At 44.6% G+C, this 23,719-nt stretch overlaps 2 long non-coding RNA genes across 2 annotated transcripts; both read right to left on the bottom strand.

The window, feature by feature from the left end:
* Positions 1-356: 356 nt before the first annotated feature.
* LOC132326981 (uncharacterized) lies at positions 357-2,351 on the bottom strand. The gene is made up of 2 exons (XR_009486403.1): positions 985-2,351; positions 357-583 (listed from the first exon to the last, which is right to left on the bottom strand). It is a non-coding gene; the product is annotated as an uncharacterized LOC132326981 (long non-coding RNA).
* A 12,229-nt stretch (positions 2,352-14,580) lies between these two features.
* LOC132326979 (uncharacterized) lies at positions 14,581-16,377 on the bottom strand. Its single transcript, XR_009486402.1, has 2 exons — positions 15,209-16,377; positions 14,581-14,807 (listed from the first exon to the last, which is right to left on the bottom strand). It is a non-coding gene; the product is annotated as an uncharacterized LOC132326979 (long non-coding RNA).
* Between the last annotated feature and the right edge of the window lie 7,342 nt (positions 16,378-23,719).

Raw genomic sequence — 23,719 nt, 5'->3', positions numbered from 1 at the left:
CTTTTTAAGAAAACTTTCAACAATTTTAAAACGGCTTTTAACAAAAGCCATCTAATAAATTAACACCCAAAACTCCAGCAGCCGAGCTAGCCCTACCAAATCTCTCTGTTTATACATCCAATAAACAAAACCAAAATCCCAACAATATCCCAAGTCTATTCAAGAAACCTACTGAAATTAATCCTACTCAAATACAAACCAACCCATCCATAAAGTTAGCCTCACTCAAAAAGAAAACAATGACAGAGAGTTAAGAATACCAAGAAATAAAGCAACACACCATACACCACCAACGAATATAATATTCAAGGAAAAAAAAACACTTTTTTTTTTTTTTTTTTTTTTTTTTTTTACACTAACTTCTTTTATTAGCTAGAACAAAGGATTTTGCCAGGACTGTAACAACAACTTCTTCTCCTCCTTCCTCTTCTTCTGAAACGTCCCATCTCATTCCCAAATTCCTTACAACTTTTGAGTTTCAATCCAAGCAAAAAGCAAAACTCGTGCACGTGTGCGTCGGATGCTCCTGCCAGGTTCTCCATTGCACCCCACATCTTCTTACACGTTCAGTCTTCGTGCTGTCCTGCCGGGATGAGTTTCAGAGAAGGATTGGCACATGTGAAGAGAGGATTTCCCCTCCCTCCCTCCCTCCCTCCCCCCCCAGAGCCGGTTTCCTTAGCACATTTCAATAAATTCCAAGCCTGCAATGATGCACACTCGTCCCAAGGCTCACAGCAAGCACGCAGGAGCTCAGGCTTACTTGCTTCCATGGCTCTGTGCCTGAGATAGCTGAGGAAATTTCCCGTGACCCTCTGTTGCAATAAACTGGAATGCAAACTCGGCTCCATCTCAGAGCCTCAGTGGGAGGCAGGAGCACATCTGGCTGACCCACAAAAATCCTTTCTTGGGCGGCGGCACCGCGCTGGAAAGGGGAAACACGTGCTAGTGAACAGCAGCTCAGAAACCATTCTTGTCCAATGTTACCTGCTCTACTTGGCAGCTCACTAACACCAGTCTAATTTTATCACTGCAGGGAGAATTCTGTAGGAAAGTGTCTGATGAGCAGCGACAAGGGCTTCACTCCCTGCTACGCAGCCTGCAACACCCTTGAGAGAGCAGAGCAGCAAAATCACCAAACTCTTCTTGCCGTGGGGCAGGGTAGAAGATCACTGTGGGAGGCACATAAAAAGAGGGGAAATGCTCTATAAATGCACAGACATTTGATTTCAGAAGCCCAGAGATAAGGATGTTCTCTAGGAAGCCAGACGTGACATGATATTTCTAAGATTTTCTTCTTCATTGAAGGAAATCTATGTGTATATATACACACTTAGAAATGATTGCGTGAGGTTTTTTTTTTTTTTTTTCTTTTGAAGCTCCAAGAATGATTTCCCATCTTGAGTCACTCAGGAAGAAATGGCCCCTGTGACTCAGGACAGAAGGGCTGCCTGCTCTTTTGATCATGACAGCTTTTGGCTGTACCCGGGAAGCAGGAGCAGCAGCCAGAGCTGAGGCTCAGCAGAGGCTGACCCCGGCCAGCCCCTTCCTCACTTCCCTGTGTCACAACCCTTCCAGGCAGAAGGACGCAAAGCAGGTTACGATTTCTCTCCTAGATATGTTTTTCGAAAATAATACTTCCAGGGGTGATCACAATGGGGGCACAGAAAAACACAAAGAATGAAAAGTACCGTGTTTGGTGTTTTATCAAACGGTGTGTCTTCCCTACCATGTCCGGAAGCTGGATCGATGCACCAAACTTTTCACTGCACCCTTGTCCTTGCTTCTGCGCCATCCTCACCAGCTGCTCTTGGGAAGTGCTTGTATTGCCCTGGAAAGGTGATCACCCTGCACGAAACTGGAGGCTGAGCCTTCGGCCTCTGGAGGAGGGAGCTGCGCCGTGGATCCCGTCCCGATGGCGCTGCAGACGCCAGCACCCGCGGGAGGACTGGGGGGACTCCGAGCTCCACCTCTCTCTGCCCAGGCCCTGGGGAAGATGGGGGAGCTATTCTCCAGAAGCATCGCCCCTGCAATCATCACCTCCATCAACATTCTGAGAGCGCTTTTGGTTTTAACGAAGAGCAACCCTGATTTGCCATTTGCAGATCACAATGGGAATGAACCTGGAAGACAAAACACAAGATCAATTCACAGCTGGACGTTCAAATCTTTTTCTCCAAAACCCAATCAACGTGCAGCTTCTCCCTTAAGCTGAAGTAGGGACCAAAGTCATAGAATCGTTCAGGTCAGAAAGGACCTTCAGGCAGCGAAGATGAGCATTTAGGTGTGGCATGAAGCTTGGGGAGCACTGAAGAAGCTGTAAAAGTCAACTGATATTCTTTGGAAATTAAAAACAAAACGAAGTAATTAACTAACAAGGAATCCTCTGCGGAAACGACACACGGGACGGCCTGCGGGGGAGACGCCCGAAAGCCAAAGCTGCGCTTCAGTGGCATCTAAGGTGGGAGTTTTGCAGAGTGCCTGTACACAAGTTTGTTTTCACTGGGATCAGTGAGCAGTGGCCACCGCAGAGCAGGAGGTGCTGTGGCTCAGAAGACCTGGCTGTGAAAAGTACAGGTTATTGTCCCCAAGCACATGCCAGCGGTCTGGAAAAGGGTGATCCGGCTTGACACTGCCGGTGTGCTTGCTAAAGGGGGGGAGCGGCTCAGTCCTCGTCACTCACCTGATGCTCCCAGTCGGGGCGCAGTCGAACGGCACCACTTGGCCGGGCTTCACCTCCCTGGCTATTTTCTGTGCAGGGAACTGCAATGCCATTGCAACTTTTCTGTTCTCGCATCATTCTTCTAGAAAAAAAAAAACAATACGTTGAAGGGGAAACTGCCTTGTCACCGTCCCAAAATCCTTTATCGCTTGTGGTAACCCACGGCACACTCCCTGCCCGTGTTATCTTCACCTTAACTCTGTTTACAAGTGCCATGAATAAACCCAAATCCAACTGAGGAAGCTCCTCTTTGCTCACATTTCAATTCAAGGCTGGAACGATCACCTTGCAAAGAACTTTCCTCTACCGGTGCTAGATGCAAAAGAAAAAAAGCCAACCCAGGAATGCCTGCCACACCGGAGTACACAAAGCTGCTGCTGCTGCTTCCAATGGCTTAGGCTGAGGGCTTCTCTGTTCTTCTTTTGCCCTTCTAACGGGAAGGACTGGCTTTGACTGTCTTTGAACTAGCTACAGATACGAAAGATTTAGTAAACAAGTATTCTTTATCCCATTTCTCTTAAGAGTGTGTCCTGACAGATGTCTTCTTCCTCCTGAGGTTTAGACCACTGTTTGATCTTTTTTTCTTTTCCCCCCGCTTTTTTCCCCCCCTTTATTCCCTGAAGCATTTCACACCATGATGGGCAAAGGCCCAGCAGGAATTAGACTGAACACTGGACACGGAGACAAAAGAAAAGGCTGGAAGTTACTCTTGTTCTCCAGGCTGGCACTGCCAGCTCCTGAGGGCTCAGTCAGGACAGTCAACATTTCTGAGAGTACCTGTACACAGGCGTGTGCAGACCTTGGGTCCTGCTGCGGCTCGCAGCTGCAGGCTCAGACACGCACGCCGAGCTCCTGGATCCTCCACGACAGAGCCGCCTCTCCCTGCTGATCCCGTGCTGTGCCTGCGGAGCAGGGAGGGAAGGAGAGGCACGCAGGGTAGCACAGTGGCAGTGCACAAGCTGCCAGGCCTCACCCATCGGACCTGCACCGAAGAGGAAATCTTACTTTTCAAAACTCTCCATCGTGCCATACAAAACACTGAATCCTTCCCAGTCTGGAAGGGACAGCCTGGCATGATGCCCCTCAGGTCACATCTTACATAAAGGGTTCTTCTTCTCCTGCACAATGCTCTATAGTCTACTTTTACTTTTTATCTTTCTATAGATATAAAAATACCTACAGAAACTATCGATATTCACCAAGCGACCTTCAATCGCAACAGCCAGGCCTCCGCATGACTGCGCTTAACTCCTGCTCAGCTCAGGGCATCTCCCTGTTCCTCAGGCTCCAGAAACCACTGAAACTCCCCTGTTTTCCCCGGGGGGCTGCCTGCTGGCAGCCGCCCTCCTCTCTCCAACGCGGTCACCTGCCAGGCTGTAATATTGACATTGGTGTGACTATCGAGTCATTGGAGACTCATCCACGCTTAAATCAAATAAACCCCCTACTTTTAAGTACTAAATTCCCTACCAAAGCACGCGTTTTACTGACGCCTACACGGGCATACCGGGCAGCTTATTTTCATTCGGAAAAATAAAATAAGCTTCCCCAGTACAAAAGCCCCCTCCAGCAGCAGAGGATGCACCCTGAGTACCTCGGCGAAGAGAGGCCACCACGCCAGTGCCCGTCAGCGGCCCCCCAAAACCCGCCCGCCCGCCCGCGGCGCTGCCGAGCCCACAGCCCGCCAGCCCCGCACCGGAACCACCGCGGAAAGCCCCGACGGGCCGGCGCCGCCACGGGGGCGCCGTGCGGGCAGCGCAGCGAACGGACCGCGAGCCTCGACTGCGCCCCCCCTTCGTGCCGCCATCTTGGGAAGGTCACCCGGCTCCCGGCCGAGCCTCTCCCGAGTCCCGGGACGGCGGCGGCTGCGGGTCCCCGGCAGAGAGAGGCGTCCGTGCCATTGCCTGTCGGCGCCCGCCCGCCACCCGCCCGCCAGCGGCGCCACTGACCCACGGCCCGCGTGCCCGGCGCTGCATACCGCACGGAAAATCCCGCCGGGCCGGCGGGCAGGCAGTCTGGTATACAGACCGCGGTGCTCCTTTTTCCCGCCCTTTTGGCCGCCATCTTGGGAAGGTCAAGCGCGTCCCGGCCGAGCCGCCCCCCCAGGGCGCGATGGCGCGCGGGCCTCGGCACGGACGCGTCCCGGCCGCTGCCCGTCCGGGGGGCGGGACCGCGCTCGGCTGCGGGCGGGGAAGGCGGGCAAAAAACCGGCTGCCAACCCCCGGAAAATCCTCTGAAATAAACGCCGAAAACCTGCCTCTTACCCAACAGGAACGAAACAAGCGCCCTTTCTTTAAAACCATATTTAAATCTATTTTAGATTTAAATGTTTCATGTTTACATTCACATGCATCTTTATACCGGACATTGATGCGTTAGGTAATTTGTATAATATATTACATCTACTCCTATGGTTTGTATTTATTTATGTTTTGCGTTTTTATACATATCTGTCTATATCGATGGTATATTTCTTTCTTTAGATTTCTATTTATATAATACTTCTATTATTCAAAATAAAAACCCTGTCTCTAACAAAATAAATACAACCCCCCCTTATTTTAAACGCCATTGAAGTATTTTTATTTCTACTTCCTAAAATTATATTCACATATGATTCTTTCGTTTCTTTTGATGCATTATAATAGTGATTACATATAAGATATATAAAATTCTAAAAAAGTATTTAAATTATTATTTCTATTATGTATCATATCTACTGCTACAACTAATTTTTTCTTATATTTTTAAATTTTATATATATCTGTATGTATTTATGATCTATTTCTATCCTTAGATTGCCACCTTTATATTATTTGTATCTAAAATTTTTACAATCAAAACTCTGCCTATTGACAAAAAAAAACCCGCTTTACTATTTAAAAATATTTTTATATTTATAATTTTCATATTTATATTTATAATTTGTTATATAGTATACGATAACATATTGATGTACTCTACTTATATATATCCAATACACATTTCCTATAATATATTATCATAAGATATATACAGTATTACTTGTATTATGTATTGTATCGATTTTTATTATTCTGTATTTATAATTATCTTATATTGTTATATATGTCTGCATATATTTGTCATCCATTTCTATATTTATATTTTGATTGGGGCTTTGTTTCTATTTATAATCTAGATCTTTAGATATCTATAAACATATGTAATACTCTGTATTAAAAATTATAATAGCTTATTGTAATATATAATGATTCATGTTACATGTTTCACTTTTATATATTCGGTCTATATTTAAATTTTAAGGGGTTTTATTCCCATTTTTATACATCTATTTGTTTTGTTTCATTATCGTTATAGTTATAATTTTACATTTAAAATCCAATTCCTAAATAATAGGACAAAACAAACAGCATCAAATTCCCACCAATATCCTCCAAAAGCATCCAGATACCTCCACCAGCCAACCGACGGCCAGCAAAAAGCCACACAACGCTCTTTGCCGTAACAATTCTCATCACATCAGAAAAACGCAACGAATATAAAAGAAAACCCAATAGAAACGCACACAGCAAATCACCAAAACTACGAGGAAAAATTCAAACCACCTTACTAAACTCCAAGCAGTGCCAATGACCCTGAACTTTACTAAAAAAAAAAAAAAAAAAAAAGAAAAAAATAAAAAAAATTTCTACCTCTACACTAAGTCAAAGAATAACCAATACTCTGTAAAAATAACTTTAAAAACCGAACTAATTAACGAAATAGAAAAAAATCTCAACCACTACAAAATAAGAAAATAACTACCCAAATAAAAAAACTACTTAAAAAGACCCACCCTATAAATACCCATGTTCCAAAAAAAAAACCCCTGATAAACAACAACCAAATATATCAAAGGCCAAAAAAAAAAAAAAAAAGCACCACCAAAAAAACCCAGCCAAAAACCCAACCGAAAACTTAAATTTAAATAAACTTAAATTTACAACAACAACAAAAAAATCCTAACTGAATCAACCCATAGTGCCTCAATCTATCAAAATAAAACGCCGCCTAGAAATGAACACAAAGCCTAAAAAGAAACGGAACCATAAACAATATCTCCCAAACGATCCGTCACAATAAAACATACGCTACAATCGAACAAACCAAATAAATGAAAGCCCTGTAAGACGATAAACACAAACGCAATTATCAATATCTTTAAAACCCCGCTGCTATTAACTACCTGACGCTACCTCAAGCCCACCAGAACAAACGCTACACACTCACGCTACTAAAAGCCACCACAACAGAATTAAACGCCTAACCTCTACTTCACGCTACGACCCATAAAAACCATCGCACACCTTTAGAAAACATCGCACACCCCGGCAAAAAAAAAAAAAAAAAAAAAAAAATCCGACAACAAAACTCCATTCAAAACAAACCTTTATCGTCACCACCTGAACCGAGATCCACAGCATTCAGGAAAAACACCCTATCCCTTAGCATCCAGCAACTGCAAACAGAACGAACCGATGCAATCGATTCCCAAAACCCGCCTCGAAACCACGACGTCCAAGAACTTTCAGCAATCGAAGCCCGCGCTGCCGGCACGGACGGAGCGCGGCTGCCGGCAGGACAGCGGCTCCTCCGGCGCGCAGGGGCGGCGCCGCCCCGGAGCCCCCCGCCCGCTCCCCCGGCCCGGCGGGGCCGGCACCGGGCCCAGGGGGCCCCGGCGGCGCCCGAGCCCCGCGCCCGGAGCGGGCAGAGCGGCCGGCACCGGCCGGGCCAGCGCAGGGCCCGGGCCGCCTCTCCCGCCCGCCGGCCCGGCACAGCCCCGCTCGGCTCCGGCACGGCTCGCACCGGCGCTGCCGCGGCAGCCCCGCCGCGCCAAATTCCCCGCCCGCCTCAGCGAGCGCCCGGGCGGTGCCGGGAGGGCTCCCGAGCGGGAACGTTCGGGGCCGGGCCACGGGCAGAAGAAGCGCCCTCGAACGCTGCGGCGCGGCCCGATCGCAAGCCTGCGAACGCTGCGAGAGCTGGAGGTGCCCGCAATTGTACCCCGAAACTGACGCCGCGGGCGGGGCTCACCTCGCTTCAACAAGGGCGAATAAATGTGTGTTCTCCCCTTCAGTTTCATCCCCTGTCATAACAGAAAATAAGGGGTTCTCCTCAAATGAAAGCCTTCAACTGATGGCAAAGAGGGATTTGGACCCCAATTCGAACCCTCGAGAAGGAGGGACAACAGGGCTGCCCCCTCAATTTAAACCTTAGGATGATGAAAATGGGGTGGCTGCCTTCAAATCAAACTCACAATACGACCACGATATTTTTCCAATTCCCCTTAAAACAGAACGCAGGGATTCCCTGTCGCCCCTGTGATAGCCCTAACAGCCTGGAAAAGGCAGGTTTTCCTTCAATCAACACCCTTAAAACCGCAAGTGAAGGGGGATCCCCCCCCCCCGGTTCAAACACAGACAATAATAGAAGAGTAGCTGCTTCCCTCTCCTTAATTTCTTTTGTCCTCATAAGCTCCATTTTTGTTCCTGGGGAACCGGGGAGGGACTGGCAAGATGAAATTGAGAAGGGAAAGGACAAAAGTCCCCGCTCCGAGTCCACACGGGCTCACCTGTTCGGCTGCCGCTTCCCGGCACAAAGCTCTGTCTCTCGGCACCTCCTTTAAGCAACGCTCCGCGTATCCAAGCGCGCATCCTGGTGTTCCCCCAGAGCCCGTGAGAAGCTCTCACCGTCCTTCCACGAGACAGCCCCGGGAACCCCGCTACTCAGCAGCAGCACCATGCAAAAGGGAGCTGAGGCAAACCCTCCCCCTAAAACAGACCCCGGCAGGAGCCGGCCCCTCCTCATCGTCACACTCACACCTGGGGCTGCTCCGAGCCGTCATCATCGTCACACTCACACCTGGCGCTGGTGCCACTCTCCAACAGCGCCTCTCGGTGACCAGCGCAGAGCCCGCTTCTCACAGACCCAGAGCAAACAGAAATCTGCTACGGGTGTTGGCTTTTCTCATTCCGTCTGGTTCCACAACTAAAACGCGTTCGTGCGCTGATGGCATTGAGAGAAAGCTTTCCAGGGGAGAGAACTGTCATTCAGGTAGCACGCTTTGATACACCTTCAGAAAAAGCAGAATCAGCGCCAACTCCTAAGACCCCCGCTGAGGAACCCAGCCCTCCTTGGGACACCCAATGCACCTCGAAAAAGGAGGGGAGAAGTTCTCGTGCTGAACTCGGCACGGTTCGTCTAAACTCGGTCCTATTCGGTTCTTCGGCTCCACTCGGCTATTTCCGTCCACCCTCGGCTATTTTCGGTTCTTCGGCTGCACTCGGCTATTTCCGTCCACACTCGGCTATTTTCGGTTCTTCGGCTCCACTCGGCTATTTTCGGTTCTTCGGCTCCACTCGGCTATTTTCGGTTCTTCGGCTCCACTCGGCTATTGTCGGCTAACCTCGGGGGGCTGCAGTACCGCGCTCTGCCCACCAGGCGGCTAAAAAGCAAAAAAAAGTCAACAAAGAACAACCCAAGCCTTTCTTTTAAACAATATTTAAATATATTTTATTTTCAAATTTTTCATGTTTATACCCAAATTTCGATTTAGAATGTATATTGATGCCTAATGTTGATTTCTATATTTATAATTTTCTATTGATATATACATTTATATTCTATATTTAATCGATTCCTATTACTTAGATTTATTAATATATTTTACATATTGATTATATATTTCTGGTTAAGATTTTATAATTCTGTAACAATCATATGATTTCAAATAAAACCCCTGCCTCTACCCAAATAAAAGCCAAAAAGAACCCCTTTCTTTTAAACTTTATTTGATTTTTTTTAAATTACATTTTTCATATTTATACTCCCATGTACAGTTTAAATGTGTATTCATGTATAGTGTCATTTGTGTTCTATATTACATCTCTCCCTATTATATTTATTTCTATTTTATATTTCTCTATCTATATATTTATATCCTGATTATATATTTTTATATTTAGAAATAGACAAAAATAATATCTATATTCATATTATTTAAAACAAAACCCCTGCCTTTAGGCCAATAAAAACGAAAAAAAAAAAAAAAAAACACCAACCCTTTGTTGTAAAAAATATTTAAATTTTTTTTTTTTTTAGATTTATAGTCCTTTCTATTTAAAAATGTATATTGATGTACAACGTTTATTTGTACATTTATGTTTATCGTTTTCTATCTGTATATAAATTTATATTCTATATTACATACATTCCTATTGTTTATATTTATTTATATATTTTTATACATATGTTTTTATCTTGATTATATATGTCTGGTTAAGTTTTTTACTTCTGTAACACTTCTATTATTTAAAAAAATAAACCTGCCTCGAACCAAATAAAAGCCGAGAAGAACCACTTTTTTTTAACTGTATTTAATTTTTTTTTTACTTATGGTTTTTATATTTAGACTCACATTTACATTTCAAATGTATATTAATGTATATATTAATTATTTCTGCTCTCTATTACTTCTCTTCCTATTATTTCTATTGATTTATACTTTATATCTACATTTATATCCTGATTATATAGTTCTATATTTAGAAATAGAAAACAATAATATCTATATTCATATTATTTAAAATAAAAGCCCTGCCTCTAACCAAATAAAAACGAAAAGAACCCTTTCTTTTAACCTATATTTACATATCTTTATATTTACATTTTTCATATTTATATACACATTCATACGAATGAATTATTTTGCCGCCTAATATTATTTATATTCTAAATGACACCTCTTCATATTACTTACATATATTCATATTTAAATTTAAATTTATCGTTTAGTTATAGGTGTATATCTTTATACATTTATTTTATCTTTCTCTATTTAGATATAGAAAATATTTCTAAAATATTTACATTATTTAAAATAAAACCCTTGCCTCTAACCAAATGAAAACCAGAAACACCCCTTTATTTACAACCTATTTAAAGATTTAAAAATAATTTTGTTCTGCCTAATTATATTTACATGTCCATTTATAATTTTTATTCGTTATATTTATAGATGTGATATATAGTCTAGAGAAAACCTTTTAATCTATCAGATATAGTATTTTTATAATAGGTATTTCTATAAGTTTAATTTATTTATATTAGATATTTACAGGTATCGGTATATATAGTATATATTTGTATAGTCGGATTTATATTTTTATATTATTTATATTTATAATCCTTTTCAAAAACTCCAGCCTATAACCTAATAAAAACCAAAAAAGCCCCAATTTTTTTTAAACGACATTTAAATATTTTTCTGTTTACGATCCCTATTTCTATCTCTTTGTACAGATCTCTATCCCTCTAGCGCCCTTTTTGCGGTCGCTTCCAACGCCTGGGGATGGGCAGGGCGCTGGCTCGGGGGGGCTGCAGTACCGCTCTCTGTCCACAAGGCGGCAGACTTACCGGGAGGGGCGCGCTTCGATTTTCCCGCCCTTTATGCCGCCACCTTGAGAAGGTCAAGCGAGTCCGCGACATCCGCGACACTCCACTCCCAACATGGCGGCCAAACGAGGACCCCCCCCCCACCGTGAGGCGTTTTCGCAGATGCCTGTCAGAAACACGCCAAATTACAACCGTCCGCGACTCACCTGAGCTCACAGCCCGCGTCCGAGGCACTTGATACGCCACAAAAAATCCCGCCGTGGCCGCGCAGGCGTCAGGGTGCTGTGCAGGCAGTCCGGTTAGACCGACCGCGGGGCCTTCTTTTTCACCGCCATCTTGAGAAGGTCAGAGAAAGTCCGCGACATTCGCGACACGCCACTCTCAACATGGCGGCCGCGAGAAGACCCAGCAGCAGAGAGAGGCGTTTACGCAGATGCCTGTCAGAAACCCGCCGAAAAGCGCCCGCCCACCGCGCCGCTGAGCCGACAGCCCGCGTCCGGGACACATGAAACGCCACAGAAAATCCTGCCGGGGCCGCCCTGGCGCCGGGGTGCCGTGCAGGCAGTTCGGTTAGACCGACCGCGGGTCTTCAACTTGCCCGCCCTTTTGGCCGCCACCTTGAGAAGGTCAAGCGGCTCCGCGACACCCGCCGCACGCCACTCCCAACATGGCGGCTGCGGGGACGCCTGCCCGTGCCGGGCTGCAGTACCGCGCTCTGCCCACAAGGCGGCAGCACCGCCGCGCGCCCCAGCCGGGGGCAGCCGCGCGCCTTGGGGCTGCGGGCAGGGAAGGCGGCGAGAGAGAACAGGGGCGGCCCCCGCCGAAAACTCCTCTGAAAGAAATGCCAAAAAATAAGCCGGAAGAAATTAAACCCTGCCTCTCACCCAATAAGAAACAAAAAGAAAAACACAAAACAAAAAAACCCCCAAAAACCAGCCCAAACCCGAACATTCCTTTAAAACAGTATCTATTTTACTTTTTATATTTTTTCATATTTATATTCACATTTATATCTATCATGTATATATTGGTGTATCATGTAATTTAACAATTTATACTTACAAATTTCTATTTAGATAGAAATTGAATTTCTAGATTTCATCTGTTCCCATTACTTAGGTTTATTTCTATGGTTTTATACATATTTTTATATACTGATTAGATATTTCGGGTTAAGATTTTTACTTCTGTAACACTTACATTATTTCTAATTAAACCCCTGCCTTTACCCAAATAAAAGCCAAAAAGAACCCCTTTCCTTTAAAATGTATTTCATTATTTTTTATTTTATTTTTCATATTTATACTCGTATATATTTTAATGTATGGTGTCATTTGTGTTCTATATTACACCTCTTCCTATTATTTATATATATTTCTAGCTTATATTTCTATATCTGTATTTTCATATCTTCTTTCTATATTTCGATATTTAGAAATATCAAACAATAATATCTATATTCATATTATTTAAAACAAAAACCCTGCCTCACACCAAATAAAAAGAAAAAACGACCTTTCTTTTAAATTATATTAACACATTTTATAGTAATATTTTTCGTATTTATTTTCCCATTTATATTTATAATTTCAATTGCCCTATAATGTTATTGATATTCTAGATTACATCTCTTCACATTACTTACACATATTTATATTTAGGTTTACATTTAGAGTTTAATTATAGTTACATATCTTTATATAATATATTTCTATATTTCGATTTACATTTCTATAATACTTGCCTTGTTTAAAATAAAGCCCCTGTCTCTAACCAAATAAAAACCAAAGACACCCCTTCGGTTAAACCGTATTTAAAAGTTTAAAAATAATTTCATTTTTCATCATTATATTCACATGTACATTTCTATTTTTTACTATATTTATAGATTATCTAGTATAGAGAATGCCTTGAAGAACAGACCTGTCTTTATACTATATATTTATATTACTTATATTTAGTTATATTAAATATTTATAGGTATCAGTAGATATATTATAGATTTGTATAGTTGGATTTATAGTTTTATATTATTTATATTTCTACTATTTATAAAAGAACCCAGCCTATAACCTAATAAAAACAAAAAAAAATCCCCAATTTCTTTTAAACTATAGTGAATATTTTTATATTTACAATCTCTACTTATATATATTTGTGTATATATATTAGACTCTATTTTCCATATATTATAGTATGTCACAATAACATACATTATATGATAGTTTTATATATTTATCTGTTTTCCATGTTTATGTTTACAGTTATAGTTTTAGATTTCCTTTCAAATTTATTTTTATTTCTATTTTGACCTGTCTAATAAACCATATCAACTCACTCACCTGACACGTCAGAACCAGAGAAATCCCGACGCGCCTCGGTCAGCGCCGGCGCGCAGGGCACGCTCGTCCCATCGCAGCACATCCAAACAAAACCTATTTCTGCTACTAACAAAGAACAAAGGCCCCACTACACTTCACCCCATTAAAAACTCACAGAAACCCAACTGGAAATAAATTTTAAAACCCCTCTATAACTAGCCCAAACCCCCCCATCCATTCCAATCCTAAACTTCCTCCCAAACCAGTAGCTCAGAAACCCAAAAAACTCAAACACACATTGAAAATGAAATAACTGCTAATAAAAACAAAAACCCATGAAAAAATAAACCAAACCGACTCACTGAACTCAAAACTGTGCAACTGACCCTAAACATTACTACAAAAAGCCCCCAAAGCTCCACCTTTATGCTAACTCACAAATAAGAACAAATAATCTATAAAAATTATCTTAAAAATTAAAAAAAAACTAATTAAAAGCATACAAATAAAAAATCTAAACTATTAAAATACTAAAAATACCACTACCCAAATTTTAAAAAATGTTGCCTATAAAAACCCACCATAAAAATGCCCCTGTCCCCAAAGATAAAACTAAACAAAACCCATCACACCAGAAATAAATCGGAACTTGGGAAAGCTAAAACCGTAACACTCAAGAAGTACACCATATCCCTTCTGGTACACCAGCTACAAACAGCATAAAACAATACAATCAATTCTTAAAAACCACCTTTAAACCACGACCTTTTTAAGAAAACTTTCAACAATTTTAAAACGGCTTTTAACAAAAGCCATCTAATAAATTAACACCCAAAACTCCAGCAGCCGAGCTAGCCCTACCAAATCTCTCTGTTTATACATCCAATAAACAAAACCAAAATCCCAACAATATCCCAAGTCTATTCAAGAAACCTACTGAAATTAATCCTACTCAAATACAAACCAACCCATCCATAAAGTTAGCCTCACTCAAAAAGAAAACAATGACAGAGAGTTAAGAATACCAAGAAATAAAGCAACACACCATACACCACCAACGAATATAATATTCAAGGAAAAAAAAAAAACACTTTTTTTTTTTTTTTTTTTTTTTTTTTTTTTTTAAACTAACTTCTTTTATTAGCTAGAACAAAGGATTTTGCCAGGACTGTAACAACAACTTCTTCTCCTCCTTCCTCTTCTTCTGAAACGTCCCATCTCATTCCCAAATTCCTTACAACTTTTGAGTTTCAATCCAAGCAAAAAGCAAAACTCGTGCACGTGTGCGTCGGATGCTCCTGCCAGGTTCTCCATTGCACCCCACATCTTCTTACACGTTCAGTCTTCGTGCTGTCCTGCCGGGATGAGTTTCAGAGAAGGATTGGCACATGTGAAGAGAGGATTTCCCCTCCCTCCCTCCCTCCCTCCCCCCCCAGAGCCGGTTTCCTTAGCACATTTCAATAAATTCCAAGCCTGCAATGATGCACACTCGTCCCAAGGCTCACAGCAAGCACGCAGGAGCTCAGGCTTACTTGCTTCCATGGCTCTGTGCCTGAGATAGCTGAGGAAATTTCCCGTGACCCTCTGTTGCAATAAACTGGAATGCAAACTCGGCTCCATCTCAGAGCCTCAGTGGGAGGCAGGAGCACATCTGGCTGACCCACAAAAATCCTTTCTTGGGCGGCGGCACCGCGCTGGAAAGGGGAAACACGTGCTAGTGAACAGCAGCTCAGAAACCATTCTTGTCCAATGTTACCTGCTCTACTTGGCAGCTCACTAACACCAGTCTAATTTTATCACTGCAGGGAGAATTCTGTAGGAAAGTGTCTGATGAGCAGCGACAAGGGCTTCACTCCCTGCTACGCAGCCTGCAACACCCTTGAGAGAGCAGAGCAGCAAAATCACCAAACTCTTCTTGCCGTGGGGCAGGGTAGAAGATCACTGTGGGAGGCACATAAAAAGAGGGGAAATGCTCTATAAATGCACAGACATTTGATTTCAGAAGCCCAGAGATAAGGATGTTCTCTAGGAAGCCAGACGTGACATGATATTTCTAAGATTTTCTTCTTCATTGAAGGAAATCTATGTGTATATATACACACTTAGAAATGATTGCGTGAGGTTTTTTTTTTTTTTTTTCTTTTGAAGCTCCAAGAATGATTTCCCATCTTGAGTCACTCAGGAAGAAATGGCCCCTGTGACTCAGGACAGAAGGGCTGCCTGCTCTTTTGATCATGACAGCTTTTGGCTGTACCCGGGAAGCAGGAGCAGCAGCCAGAGCTGAGGCTCAGCAGAGGCTGACCCCGGCCAGCCCCTTCCTCACTTCCCTGTGTCACAACCCTTCCAGGCAGAAGGACGCAAAGCAGGTTACGATTTCTCTCCTAGATATGTTTTTCGAAAATAATACTTCCAGGGGTGATCACAATGGGGGCACAGAAAAACACAAAGAATGAAAAGTACCGTGTTTGGTGTTTTATCAAACGGTGTGTCTTCCCTACCATGTCCGGAAGCTGGATCGATGCACCAAACTTTTCACTGCACCCTTGTCCTTGCTTCTGCGCCATCCTCACCAGCTGCTCTTGGGAAGTGCTTGTATTGCCCTGGAAAGGTGATCACCCTGCACGAAACTGGAGGCTGAGCTTTCGGCCTCTGGAGGAGGGAGCTGCGCCGTGGATCCCGTCCCGATGGCGCTGCAGACGCCGACACCCGCGGGAGGACTGGGGGGACTCCGAGCTCCACCTCTCTCTGCCCAGGCCCTGGGGAAGATGGGGGAGCTATTCTCCAGAAGCATCGCCCCTGCAATCATCACCTCCATCAACATTCTGAGAGCGCTTTTGGTTTTAACGAAGAGCAACCCTGATTTGCCATTTGCAGATCACAATGGGAATGAACCTGGAAGACAAAACACAAGATCAATTCACAGCTGGACGTTCAAATCTTTTTCTCCAAAACCCAATCAACGTGCAGCTTTTCCCTTAAGCTGAAGTACGGACCAAAGTCATAGAATCGTTCAGGTCAGAAAGGACCTTCAGGCAGCGAAGATGAGCATTTAGGTGTGGCATGAAGCTTGGGGAGCACTGAAGAAGCTGTAAAAGTCAACTGATATTCTTTGGAAATTAAAAACAAAACGAAGTAATTAACTAACAAGGAATCCTCTGCGGAAACGACACACGGGACGGCCTGCGGGGGAGACGCCCAAAAGCCAAAGCTGCGCTTCAGTGGCATCTAAGGTGGGAGTTTTGCAGAGTGCCTGTACACAAGTTTGTTTTCACTGGGATCAGTGAGCAGTGGCCACCGCAGAGCAGGAGGTGCTGTGGCTCAGAAGACCTGGCTGTGAAAAGTACAGGTTATTGTCCCCAAGCACATGCCAGCGGTCTGGAAAAGGGTGATCCGGCTTGACACTGCCGGTGTGCTTGCTAAAGGGGGGGAGCGGCTCAGTCCTCGTCACTCACCTGATGCTCCCAGTCGGGGCGCAGTCGAACGGCACCACTTGGCCGGGCTTCACCTCCCTGGCTATTTTCTGTGCAGGGAACTGCAATGCCATTGCAACTTTTCTGTTCTCGCATCATTCTTCTAGAAAAAAAAAAACAATACGTTGAAGGGGAAACTGCCTTGTCACCGTCCCAAAATCCTTTATCGCTTGTGGTAACCCACGGCACACTCCCTGCCCGTGTTATCTTCACCTTAACTCTGTTTACAAGTGCCATGAATAAACCCAAATCCAACTGAGGAAGCTCCTCTTTGCTCACATTTCAATTCAAGGCTGGAACGATCACCTTGCAAAGAACTTTCCTCTACCGGTGCTAGATGCAAAAGAAAAAAAGCCAACCCAGGAATGCCTGCCACACCGGAGTACACAAAGCTGCTGCTGCTGCTTCCAATGGCTTAGGCTGAGGGCTTCTCTGTTCTTCTTTTGCCCTTCTAACGGGAAGGACTGGCTTTGACTGTCTTTGAACTAGCTACAGATACGAAAGATTTAGTAAACAAGTATTCTTTATCCCATTTCTCTTAAGAGTGTGTCCTGACAGATGTCTTCTTCCTCCTGAGGTTTAGACCACTGTTTGATCTTTTTTTCTTTTCCCCCCGCTTTTTTCCCCCCCTTTATTCCCTGAAGCATTTCACACCATGATGGGCAAAGGCCCAGCAGGAATTAGACTGAACACTGGACACGGAGACAAAAGAAAAGGCTGGAAGTTACTCTTGTTCTCCAGGCTGGCACTGCCAGCTCCTGAGGGCTCAGTCAGGACAGTCAACATTTCTGAGAGTACCTGTACACAGGCGTGTGCAGACCTTGGGTCCTGCTGCGGCTCGCAGCTGCAGGCTCAGACACGCACGCCGAGCTCCTGGATCCTCCACGACAGAGCCGCCTCTCCCTGCTGATCCCGTGCTGTGCCTGCGGAGCAGGGAGGGAAGGAGAGGCACGCAGGGTAGCACAGTGGCAGTGCACAAGCTGCCAGGCCTCACCCATCGGACCTGCACCGAAGAGGAAATCTTACTTTTCAAAACTCTCCATCGTGCCATACAAAACACTGAATCCTTCCCAGTCTGGAAGGGACAGCCTGGCATGATGCCCCTCAGGTCACATCTTACATAAAGGGTTCTTCTTCTCCTGCACAATGCTCTATAGTCTACTTTTACTTTTTATCTTTCTATAGATATAAAAATACCTACAGAAACTATCGATATTCACCAAGCGACCTTCAATCGCAACAGCCAGGCCTCCGCATGACTGCGCTTAACTCCTGCTCAGCTCAGGGCATCTCCCTGTTCCTCAGGCTCCAGAAACCACTGAAACTCCCCTGTTTTCCCCGGGGGGCTGCCTGCTGGCAGCCGCCCTCCTCTCTCCAACGCGGTCACCTGCCAGGCTGTAATATTGACATTGGTGTGACTATCGAGTCATTGGAGACTCATCCACGCTTAAATCAAATAAACCCCCTACTTTTAAGTACTAAATTCCCTACCAAAGCACGCGTTTTACTGACGCCTACACGGGCATACCGGGCAGCTTATTTTCATTCGGAAAAATAAAATAAGCTTCCCCAGTACAAAAGCCCCCTCCAGCAGCAGAGGATGCACCCTGAGTACCTCGGCGAAGAGAGGCCACCACGCCAGTGCCCGTCAGCGGCCCCCCAAAACCCGCCCGCCCGCCCGCGGCGCTGCCGAGCCCACAGCCCGCCAGCCCCGCACCGGAACCACCGCGGAAAGCCCCGACGGGCCGGCGCCGCCACGGGGGCGCCGTGCGGGCAGCGCAGCGAACGGACCGCGAGCCTCGACTGCGCCCCCCCTTCGTGCCGCCATCTTGGGAAGGTCACCCGGCTCCCGGCCGAGCCTCTCCCGAGTCCCGGGACGGCGGCGGCTGCGGGTCCCCGGCAGAGAGAGGCGTCCGTGCCATTGCCTGTCGGCGCCCGCCCGCCACCCGCCCGCCAGCGGCGCCACTGACCCAGGGCCCGTGTGCCCGGCGCTGCATACCTCACGGAAAATCCCGCCGGGCCGGCGGGCAGGCAGTCTGGTATACAGACCGCGGTGCTCCTTTTTCCCGCCCTTTTGGCCGCCATCTTGGGAAGGTCAAGCGCGTCCCGGCCGAGCCGCCCCCCAGGGCGCGATGGCGCGCGGGCCTCGGCACGGACGCGTCCCGGCCGCTGCCCGTCCGGGGGGCGGGACCGCGCTCGGCTGCGGGCGGGGAAGGCGGGCAAAAAACCGGCTGCCATCCCCCAGAAAATCCTCTGAAATAAACGCCGAAAACCTGCCTCTTACCCAACAGGAACGAAACAAGCGCCCTTTCTTTAAAACCATATTTAAATCTATTTTAGATTTAAATGTTTCATGTTTACATTCACATGCATCTTTATACCGGACATTGATGCGTTAGGTAATTTGTATAATATATTACATCTACTCCTATGGTTTGTATTTATTTATGTTTTGCGTTTTTATACATATCTGTCTATATCGATGGTATATTTCTTTCTTTAGATTTCTATTTATATAATACTTCTATTATTCAAAATAAAAACCCTGTCTCTAACAAAATAAATACAACCCCCCCTTATTTTAAACGCCATTGAAGTATTTTTATTTCTACTTCCTAAAATTATATTCACATATGATTCTTTCGTTTCTTTTGATGCATTATAATAGTGATTACATATAAGATATATAAAATTCTAAAAAAGTATTTAAATTATTATTTCTATTATGTATCATATCTACTGCTACAACTAATTTTTTCTTATATTTTTAAATTTTATATATATCTGTATGTATTTATGATCTATTTCTATCCTTAGATTGCCACCTTTATATTATTTGTATCTAAAATTTTTACAATCAAAACTCTGCCTATTGACAAAAAAAAACCCGCTTTACTATTTAAAAATATTTTTATATTTATAATTTTCATATTTATATTTATAATTTGTTATATAGTATACGATAACATATTGATGTACTCTACTTATATATATCCAATACACATTTCCTATAATATATTATCATAAGATATATACAGTATTACTTGTATTATGTATTGTATCGATTTTTATTATTCTGTATTTATAATTATCTTATATTGTTATATATGTCTGCATATATTTGTCATCCATTTCTATATTTATATTTTGATTGGGGCTTTGTTTCTATTTATAATCTAGATCTTTAGATATCTATAAACATATGTAATACTCTGTATTAAAAATTATAATAGCTTATTGTAATATATAATGATTCATGTTACATGTTTCACTTTTATATATTCGGTCTATATTTAAATTTTAAGGGGTTTTATTCCCATTTTTATACATCTATTTGTTTTGTTTCATTATCGTTATAGTTATAATTTTACATTTAAAATCCAATTCCTAAATAATAGGACAAAACAAACAGCATCAAATTCCCACCAATATCCTCCAAAAGCATCCAGATACCTCCACCAGCCAACCGACGGCCAGCAAAAAGCCACACAACGCTCTTTGCCGTAACAATTCTCATCACATCAGAAAAACGCAACGAATATAAAAGAAAACCCAATAGAAACGCACACAGCAAATCACCAAAACTACGAGGAAAAATTCAAACCACCTTACTAAACTCCAAGCAGTGCCAATGACCCTGAACTTTACTAAAAAAAAAAAAAAAAAAAAAGAAAAAAATAAAAAAAATTTCTACCTCTACACTAAGTCAAAGAATAACCAATACTCTGTAAAAATAACTTTAAAAACCGAACTAATTAACGAAATAGAAAAAAATCTCAACCACTACAAAATAAGAAAATAACTACCCAAATAAAAAAACTACTTAAAAAGACCCACCCTATAAATACCCATGTTCCAAAAAAAAAAACCCCTGATAAACAACAACCAAATATATCAAAGGCCAAAAAAAAAAAAAAAAGCACCACCAAAAAAACCCAGCCAAAAACCCAACCGAAAACTTAAATTTAAATAAACTTAAATTTACAACAACAACAAAAAAATCCTAACTGAATCAACCCATAGTGCCTCAATCTATCAAAATAAAACGCCGCCTAGAAATGAACACAAAGCCTAAAAAGAAACGGAACCATAAACAATATCTCCCAAACGATCCGTCACAATAAAACATACGCTACAATCGAACAAACCAAATAAATGAAAGCCCTGTAAGACGATAAACACAAACGCAATTATCAATATCTTTAAAACCCCGCCGCTATTAACTACCTGACGCTACCTCAAGCCCACCAGAACAAACGCTACACACTCACGCTACTAAAAGCCACCACAACAGAATTAAACGCCTAACCTCTACTTCACGCTACGACCCATAAAAACCATCGCACACCTTTAGAAAACATCGCACACCCCGGCAAAAAAAAAAAAAAAAAAAAAAAAAAAATATCCGACAACAAAACTCCATTCAAAACAAACCTTTATCGTCACCACCTGAACCGAGATCCACAGCATTCAGGAAAAACACCCTATCCCTTAGCATCCAGCAACTGCAAACAGAACGAACCGATGCAATCGATTCCCAAAACCCGCCTCGAAACCACGACGTCCAAGAACTTTCAGCAATCGAAGCCCGCGCTGCCGGCACGGACGGAGCGCGGCTGCCGGCAGGACAGCGGCTCCTCCGGCGCGCAGGGGCGGCGCCGCCCCGGAGCCCCCCGCCCGCTCCCCCGGCCCGGCGGGGCCGGCACCGGGCCCAGGGGGCCCCGGCGGCGCCCGAGCCCCGCGCCCGGAGCGGGCAGAGCGGCCGGCACCGGCCGGGCCAGCGCAGGGCCCGGGCCGCCTCTCCCGCCCGCCGGCCCGGCACAGCCCCGCTCGGCTCCGGCACGGCTCGCACCGGCGCTGCCGCGGCAGCCCCGCCGCGCCAAATTCCCCGTCCGCCTCAGCGAGCGCCCGGGCGGTGCCGGGAGGGCTCCCGAGCGGGAACGTTCGGGGCCGGGCCACGGGCAGAAGAAGCGCCCTCGAACGCTGCGGCGCGGCCCGATCGCAAGCCTGCGAACGCTGCGAGAGCTGGAGGTGCCCGCAATTGTACCCCGAAACGGACGCCGCGGGCGGGGCTCACCTCGCTTCAACAAGGGCGAATAAATGTGTGTTCTCCCCTTCAGTTTCACCCCCTGTAATAACAGAAAATAAGGGGTTCTCCTCAAATGAAAGCCTTCAACTGATGGCAAAGAGGGATTTGGACCCCAATTCGAACCCTCGAGAAGGAGGGACAACAGGGCTGCCCCCTCAATTTAAACCTTAGGATGATGAAAATGGGGTGGCTGCCTTCAAATCAAACTCACAATACGACCACGATATTTTTCCAATTCCCCTTAAAACAGAACGCAGGGATTCCCTGTCGCCCCTGTGATAGCCCTAACAGCCTGGAAAAGGCAGGTTTTCCTTCAATCAACACCCTTAAAACCGCAAGTGAAGGGGGATCCCCCCCCCCGGTTCAAACACAGACAATAATAGAAGAGTAGCTGCTTCCCTCTCCTTAATTTCTTTTGTCCTCATAAGCTCCATTTTTGTTCCTGGGGAACCGGGGAGGGACTGGCAAGATGAAATTGAGAAGGGAAAGGACAAAAGTCCCCGCTCCGAGTCCACACGGGCTCACCTGTTCGGCTGCCGCTTCCCGGCACAAAGCTCTGTCTCTCGGCACCTCCTTTAAGCAACGCTCCGCGTATCCAAGCGCGCATCCTGGTGTTCCCCCAGAGCCCGTGAGAAGCTCTCACCGTCCTTCCACGAGACAGCCCCGGGAACCCCGCTACTCAGCAGCAGCACCATGCAAAAGGGAGCTGAGGCAAACCCTCCCCCTAAAACAGACCCCGGCAGGAGCCGGCCCCTCCTCATCGTCACACTCACACCTGGGGCTGCTCCGAGCCCTCAATCATCGTCACACTCACACCTGGCGCTGGTGCCACTCTCCAACAGCGCCTCTCGGTGACCAGCGCAGAGCCCGCTTCTCACAGACCCAGAGCAAACAGAAATCTGCTACGGGTGTTGGCTTTTCTCATTCCGTCTGGTTCCACAACTAAAACGCGTTCGTGCGCTGATGGCATTGAGAGAAAGCTTTCCAGGGGAGAGAACTGTCATTCAGGTAGCACGCTTTGATACACCTTCAGAAAAAGCAGAATCAGCGCCAACTCCTAAGACCCCCGCTGAGGAACCCAGCCCTCCTTGGGACACCCAATGCACCTCGAAAAAGGAGGGGAGAAGTTCTCGTGCTGAACTCGGCACGGTTCGTCTAAACTCGGTCCTATTCGGTTCTTCGGCTCCACTCGGCTATTTTCGTCCACCCTCGGCTATTTTCGGTTCTTCGGCTGCACTCGGCTATTTCCGTCCACACTCGGCTATTTTCGGTTCTTCGGCTCCACTCGGCTATTGTCGGCTAACCTCGGGGGGCTGCAGTACCGCGCTCTGCCCACCAGGCGCCTAAAAAGCAAAAAAAAGTCAACAAAGAACAACCCAAGCCTTTCTTTTAAACAATATTTAAATATATTTTATTTTCAAATTTTTCATGTTTATACCCAAATTTCGATTTAGAATGTATATTGATGCCTAATGTTGATTTCTATATTTATAATTTTCTATTGATATATACATTTATATTCTATATTTAATCGATTCCTATTACTTAGATTTATTAATATATTTTACATATTGATTATATATTTCTGGTTAAGATTTTATAATTCTGTAACAATCATATGATTTCAAATAAAACCCCTGCCTCTACCCAAAGAAAAGCCAAAAAGAACCCCTTTCTTTTAAACTTTATTTAATTTTTTTTAAATTAC

The sequence above is a fragment of the Haemorhous mexicanus genome, chromosome 4 (assembly GCF_027477595.1).
Source record: "Haemorhous mexicanus isolate bHaeMex1 chromosome 4, bHaeMex1.pri, whole genome shotgun sequence".
In the NCBI taxonomy this organism is placed as follows: Eukaryota; Metazoa; Chordata; class Aves; order Passeriformes; family Fringillidae; genus Haemorhous; species Haemorhous mexicanus.
Note: the sequence above shows the minus strand (reverse complement) of the source record. Positions and strands in the feature narration are given on the sequence as shown.